Raw genomic sequence first — 7,605 nt, forward strand, 5'->3', positions numbered from 1 at the left:
CTGCTCCTTACAGGGGAACTGAGGCAGAATGAGGCCCCCTAGGCTCCTCTGTAGAATTTATATCGAACCTTCTCTTGTCCTGGCCATCAAAAGTAAGAATACACAAATATGCTTTGAGGTGGTTTCTGATGGGTTTTTATGAGTATATATTAATTAATTAGATATAAACAGGAAGAGCCTTTTATGTGTATGCCGGTCAGGAGGAAGAACTCAGGGCCTGGGCACATCCCTTAGGTTTTGTGTTCAAGGCAAACACTCTAACACTTGAGCCATAACTCCACTGCTAGATTGGTGGTAGTTAATTGGTGATAAGAGTCTTAGGAACTTTCCTGCTGATACTTGCTTCAAACGATTTCATTCTGGTGAGTAGCTAGTGTTACATCAGTTAGTGTATGGCACCCAGACCAGCAAGAACTTTTATCAGTGTATGCAGTGCTTGGAAGGAAATTGTAGCTGGTGCCTTGCACAGCCTGTGCTAGTGCTCTAACACTGGACTCCACAGCCAACCCAGGAACATTCTTAATATTAAGGAATAGTAATATGCTTTGTGGTCACTTGTTTTCTAGGAGAGATGGACAAAGAACATAGACCACAGTGGGCTGCCTATAGCACACATGGCTATGCTGATGCCCTTCCAGCCTCTGCGTGAGTCATTTCCTCTTAGATATAACGTCGGACAAGAGAATATTTATTTCTCTTCTATGAATTCTTTTTTATATGCAGTGTGAGGGTTTGGACTAGTGATTTTGCACTGTCTAGTACTTTTCATTCTTTCAGCAATGGCTACATCTTCATCATGAAAAAAAAATCAGTCTACTGAGTTAGCTTCCATCCATTGTTTGGTTAATCTTTATATACAGTTTTTAAGTGTGCTTTCATATATTGCATAATGTTGTAGACCATAACTAGTACAAAACATGTCTGAAAGATCAGAGGAATTACCATTAGTTTAATTTCTGTTTGACAAAGAAGCACCCAGTGAAGTAAAGCTCTTCCTTTTGGTGACATGGAACAGTATGGCACTTGATTGCCAGACATCCATTCTAGAAAAAGCCAAAGCACTGGGATGTAGTATACCACATACTATACTAACCTGCAAACTTCTCAGGATGCAATTTTCCTTGCATCCTGAACACAAAGCATCAGTTACAAGGAACTTGTAAGTAACTACTGAAGATAAAAATGGAAGCGTAGTCAATGATGAATATGTCTTCAGAGTATCATAATTGACTTTCAAGCAGCTTCTGAAGACCAAGTTTGCTGATATTCCAGAGTTGCTAGCTGTTGTTCCAAGCAGGATTGTTCCATTTCTATTTAAGGCCTTTTCTTTTCTAAGTGATTCAGTTTTTTCTGTGATATCCACGACTACTTGTCTTCTAAGTTTTGCATCTCTTAGGGAAGGAGTTGGATGACCAGGTGGCTATACTGCTATCTTGGTGTCCTCGGGCCCGGCATCTCTCACTGGAACCATACCTCCTAACATTATCTTTTTGAGATAGAACCTAACTTTTCCTGGACTGGCCTCAAACCACAATTTCTCTGTCTCAATTTCCTGAGTCAGTGGGATTATATGCATGCATCAATCATCCTGCTAGGCAGTCTTCTTTTATGAATCCCAACAAAATCAACATGGATAGATAAATTACTCTCAAAATGTATACATTCTGGGGCTGGGAAGGTGGCTCAGTGGTAGAGCACTTGCCTTGCATGCTCGAGGCCCTGGGTTCGATTCCTCAGCACCACATAAGAAAAAAGCTGGAAGTGGCGCTATAGCTCAAGTGGTAGAGTGCTAGCCTTGAGCTAAAGAGCTGAGGAACAGTGCCCAGGCTCCACAACTGGACCTCCCCCAAAAAATGTATACATTCTATAGCATCTATATCCTTATATATAATACTTGTATACTTCAAAGCAACCTTCTTATAAGTTTATCACACAAAAAGCAAATAAAGATATACAGTCTAGCCAGTGGCTCACACCTGTAATTCTAGCTACTCAGGAAGCTGATTTCTGAGGATCAAGGTTTGATGCCATCCCAGGCAGGAAACTGTGAGATGCTTATGTCCAATTAATCACAGAAAAGGTGGATGTGGCACTGTGGCTCAAGTGATAAAGTGCTAGCCTTGAGCAAAAGGAGCTCAGGGACATCCCCCAGGACCAGAGTTCAAGCCCCACAACTAGCCAAAAAAATAAAAACTAAAACTAAAAAATAAATATCTCTTCTGTCACACATCATAATTTCAAGGTAAGAATTGGTCTAGAGAGTTGTAATATGGTTGGTTGAAAGTCAAAATGTGAGAGGAAGACAAATTAGTGTAAATCCATTACACTAAATGTACTACCAATTAGTACTTTACTAGCTGAATTTTCACATATTTTAAAAGTTGAACTAGTCTGGGTGCTGGTGGCTCATGCCTGTAATCCTAGCTACTCAGGAGGCTGAGATCTGAGGATCACAGTTCAAAACCAGCTCAGGCAGGAAAGTCCAAGAGACTTATCTCCAATAAACCTTTCAGAAAACTGAAGTGGCACCGTGGCTCAAGAGGTAGAGCACTCACCTTGAGCTGAAGAGCTGAGGGACAGTGCCACTCTCAGACTTCAAGACCCAGGACCGACAAAAAAAAATTGAACTACCTCAGTTCTGTTAGCATTTGGGGAAGTTTATGCAGAAATTGAATCAGAGAAAGCAAAGTATGTGAGAATATTCAGATCTGTGTAAAAACACCAGGTGAAATTGGTGATTGAGACAGAATCAGAAAAGAACTTGGAGTTACATGATTTTACCGCCTGAGTGCGCTAGAGGTGACAGAATTCAGTTCTCATGAAGCAGGAGGAGACCAAAGGCAGCTTTTCCAAGCAAGTGATCTTCCCCATTGTCCCTGCTCCCTTCACTGCCACCTGCACGACAGACAGGTATCATGCCAGATGTACCATTTTGTGTCAGAAATCACAAAGATGATTACAGTTTAAAAGACAGAAATTTTACTTGTTTGCTTTCTGAGTTACATTTTCCTCTGATAGACCACAATCTGAAATATTTGTATGGGAAGAAGGAAAACCATTTCTGTGTTCAGAGAATGAAAAAGGTAATGTTTTTCTGCTCACAGAGGAAACAAAATACATTTTTACTTACTAATATTTGGCAAAACAGTAAACAATACTAGCTCTGAGAAAGTGACAGTATTGAGGGAGGGGGAAGGAAGAGGGCTGGTACTCAGGTTGGAATTCAGAGGTTTGTGCTGTTGTTGGTTTTTTGAGTTTTTGTTTTTTTGTTTTATTTTTGCTAATGGCTGGCTCTACCACTTGAGCCAGTTCAGCTTTTTTGGTGGTTAATTGGAAAAACTGTCTCTCAGACTTTTTGCCTGGCCTGACTTTGAACTTCAATTTTCTAGGTCTCTGTCGCATAAACACCTGAATTATAGGTGACTGGCTGAAGCATTATCATGTATCCTGTCTCTTTGTTTTGTACTTTGTTTTAACTTTGAGTCTTTTGTCTACCTGAACTCTTACTGTTGTAGTCTGCTTTGCTCTCATTCAGGACAGTGCAGAGAGGGTGGGTCCATGAGACAGGACTGAAGGCCACACAACATGTGACAGGAGACTGATGATTTAGTGGTGTCTCAGGCCATGTAGAGACCTGAACAATCTTCCTTTGCTAGCTCCTGCTCAGTTCAAAGTGCCTGTGGCTTAAAGTAAGGGTGAAGTGGCTAGATCACCTGCTCACAAGCAAGAAATCCTGGCTCACACATAATGTTACCTGCCAAAAAGTACTCTGAATTGAAACCTATCCATTTTTCATGCATTCTGATGATGGTCTCTAACTTGCAAGCTTTTCATAACAAGTAAGAACCACATTGTTGGGAAAGCACCACACACTATTCATTCCCTGAGAAGACTGTGGTCTCTGTTTTGTTCTACCTTAAGTTTCTCCACGCTACCTTGGAGTTTATCTGCTTCGGCTAACTGTGGAATATTTATTTCATCTATTTCCTACTTTTTGGGGTGGGTTGTGGGGCTTGAATTCAAGGTCTGGGCATTGTCCCTGAGTTCTTTTGCTCAAGTCTTGCTACCACTTGAGCCACAGCATCACTTCCAGCCTTTTCTGAGTTGTTTATTGAAGATAAGAGTCCATAGACTTTTCTTCTTGGTCTGGCTTTGTGAATCATGAACTTCAGATATCTCAGCCTCCTGAGTAGCCTGGATTACAGGTTTGAGCCAGCAGCCCCAGGCTAGGGAATATATTATATATAATTATTACTCAGATATCAAGGAGATATCAAATATGTACACACAGCCTTGTGTTGGTGGCTCATGCCTCTAATCAGAGCTACTCAGGAGGCTGAGATCTGAGGATCTCTGTTCAAAGCCAGCCCAGGCAGAAAAGTCCACGGGACTCTTCTCTACACTAAACCACCAGAAAACTGGAAGTAGCACTGTGGCTCAAGCTGTAGAGCACTTGCCTTGAACTGAAGAGCACAAACAAGGGCAAGACCCAGGCCCAGAGTTCAAGCCCAATTATTGACAAAAAAAAAAAAACTTACCCACTTTTCTTTGTATTGAAGTAGAAATATCATGTTTTTAAAGTTTTTATTGCAGAGGTGATACACAGAGTGGTTATAGTTACATAAATTAGGTATGAAGTACATTTCTTTTGGAATAGTGTCACCCCTCCTTTATGTTCTCCCATATTTTCCCTTACTTCCCTCTCCCCAGAAGTCATACAGTTCAAACATAGTGTCTAGTGAGTAACACTGCTGAATTAGTTTACTCACTGTCATACTGTTTCTGTGCTTTCCCTTCCCCTCCTCACATCAGATAAAATTACATAAAGATACAGAAATTAAAAACAGCGACAAAAGGGGGAAAAAAAGAATAAAAAGTGCAAACAGTAAAATAAAAACCTTCTTGTACCATTCCTTGGAATTCTTTTCAATAAGCATCATTTTATATGATCACATGCACTTGCTGTTGAGCCCTTGTGATGAGGTCTGAATACCTTTGTTTGTTGGTTTATGCACATCCTGTGGATTGAAGTCAGGGCTTGAGTGCTGCCCCTAAACTTTCTTTGCTCAAGACTAGTACTCTACCACTTGAGCCACAGCTCTAATTCTGTCTTTTAGTGGTTAAGTGGATATAGATCCTCATGGACATTCCTACCTCATCTTGCTTCCAAACATGATCCTCAGATCTCAGCCTCCTGAGTAGTTTAAATTATAGGCCTCAGTTTCCTTCTTATTCTGAAGCCTAGTGTATATTACGTAGCATGTTTGTATATCACAGGGACTCTTAATTTGATTTTCTCCCCTACAGATAAGTCACTTCAGTTCTTTGTTTTGTTACTTGAAGTGACAAGCAATCAATCTTAAGAAATCCATTACCTGATCCTGTTTACTCCAATAGGCCTGAATTGATCAAAATCCTTTCTTAGGGTTTTTGTTAATATAAAGTAGCCAAGGTTTTATTAGAAAAATGATTTTTATGCAAGAAAACATTAACCTCATGGAGCTTCTGAGAGCATTAGAACTTTCATAGTTGGCTGCATAGAATTTTAGAAAAAAGTTTTAGTAGTATCGTCATACTTACAGCTTCATCCTTTGCAAGTTGTGTTGAACTCCCCCAGCCCTCCAAGAAAACTTGTCCATGAGCTCTTCTCACAGTAGCATGCTCTTTGAGCCCATTTCACTCAAGGTGATGGAAATCTTTCATTCCACTTAATAAAGCCATCAGCCTGCCAAGTGGGCCACAACCTGGAGTCTCAGGAGTGATGAGAGGTTAGATGGGCAGCAAAGAGCCAGGGAGAGAGGAGCCAGACCTGAAAGTGGATCTTAGGACACGTGCAGAGATGGCCTGTGGGACTTGTCCTCTGAGAGCAGCCTGCCTCCAGGGAGAGGAATGCAGTCAGGGCAGCGACACTGAGTTTTCTGTACACAAACGGATTCTGTTCCCTCTTTACTACTCATGCCTAAGTAGCTTCTAGAAGATTTGGGAACTACTAAGGAAAAAGTTGATAGAGTGTGTGAAACATGAAATCTCCTAATTGTTTTGTACCCTTGACATTTTTTTCAATTAGAATGTGGTTAGTCACAAGTAATGGAGAATTCATAGCTATTTCTATGTGTGGAGCTGTTAGGGGTGTTGATTTTGCTTTTCTCACAGATTGTTAGTTCAGTAGGTAGTAGTTATACAAATCTATATTCCAAATCTTTTATTTTTTGTGTTATTGTTCTGGTAATGGGAAAGAATATCAAAAATACCTGTAGTAGTCGAGATGTTAATTTGCTGACTCTGCTTGAAGGTCACAAACCAAGTAATCATTAGCTCTTCTACTTCCAAGAATATTGGAGAGGATTTCAGGAAAAGAAGAAAAACACCCAGATTTGTAGCTGTGGGTACTTTTTGCTTTTGCTTTATGCAAAGAACAAACCTGAATGTTGCCTGCCGAGTTGGCTTCTTTTGAAAACCCTGTGGTCTAAGTGCTCTATCTCCCAAAATAGTGCAGAAATGAGCACCAATGGGATGGATCCATGAGGTGGGGGCTTTTGGGAGATGGTAGATGATGGGATTTGTACCCTGGAAAAAGAGCCCCCAGGAACTGTCTTGCCCCTCCCCATGCAGAATATACTGAGGACATGACATCTTTGAGAAAAGTGTTTTGTTCTAGGAGCCCCAATAGATAAAGAAGAATGAAACTCTGTTCCTGCCGGGTCTATCTGTAGTTTCTCAGGTGGTTACTTCATAGTACACTTAATCTTTGAGTATTCATCTTATTTCTAAGTGTTTTACATGGGCTACTATTAATGAATCTTTCAGTTTAAGAAATGTCTTCTTGACTTCTAAGTAAGGATTGAAGGTATGTCCCTCTTCCTCTCTTAGCTGCCCAGTTAGAAAACACAAACAGAGTATACCTTACTTAAAGATGATGTAGATACTTAGGTAAGTCACAGAGTGGTATGATTATATTTCTGTTTTTGAACAATTTGTACTGTTTTGTCCTTGTTGAGAATGAATAGTGATCATCTTTGGCATGAACTTAATGTACTCTGTGCTTAGCACTAATCAAACGTCTCCCATTTTCCTACTAGGAGTTCTGAACATCGCTATTCTAACATCACAGTGCCCTCTTCCATCTTCCTAGAAATCCTCATCCACCTGATTTTCCATTTCACAGTGTAAATATTTTAGATGTTTCATGACTGAAGATGTCTTTAGTACATGTTCAGACTTGATTATTCTAATTGAGATAGATAAAAAAAACTACTTTACATATAATTTCACTCAAGACTGGTCTACACTTTAGATTCTATTCTCATTTTGAATAAGAACTATATCCTAATTCACCCTGGATTGTGTAGGTGTGGGCTTGAACTCAGTGCCCAGGTGGTATACCTTAGCTTTTTTACTGAAGGGTTCTGTTCTACCACTTGTGCCGCAGTTCACCTTCCAGATGTTTGATGGTTAATTGGAACTAAGAGTATTGTGGTCTTTTGTGCCTGGTCTGGTTATGAGCCACAACACTCAGATCTAAGCTTCCTGAGCAACTTTGTTTACAGACATGGGGTACGAACACCGGTTCATTGGAAATCTTTTTCAATGATAGGGTCTCCTTCT

The 7,605-nt window shown here is 40.3% G+C and overlaps 1 pseudogene; it reads right to left on the bottom strand.

Moving 5' to 3' along the window:
* Positions 1-850: 850 nt before the first annotated feature.
* LOC105998683 lies at positions 851-4,571 on the bottom strand (annotated as a pseudogene).
* Positions 4,572-7,605: the final 3,034 nt, after the last annotated feature.

This window comes from Dipodomys ordii, unplaced genomic scaffold (genome assembly GCF_000151885.1).
Source record: "Dipodomys ordii isolate 6190 unplaced genomic scaffold, Dord_2.0 Scaffold170, whole genome shotgun sequence".
In the NCBI taxonomy this organism is placed as follows: Eukaryota; Metazoa; Chordata; class Mammalia; order Rodentia; family Heteromyidae; genus Dipodomys; species Dipodomys ordii.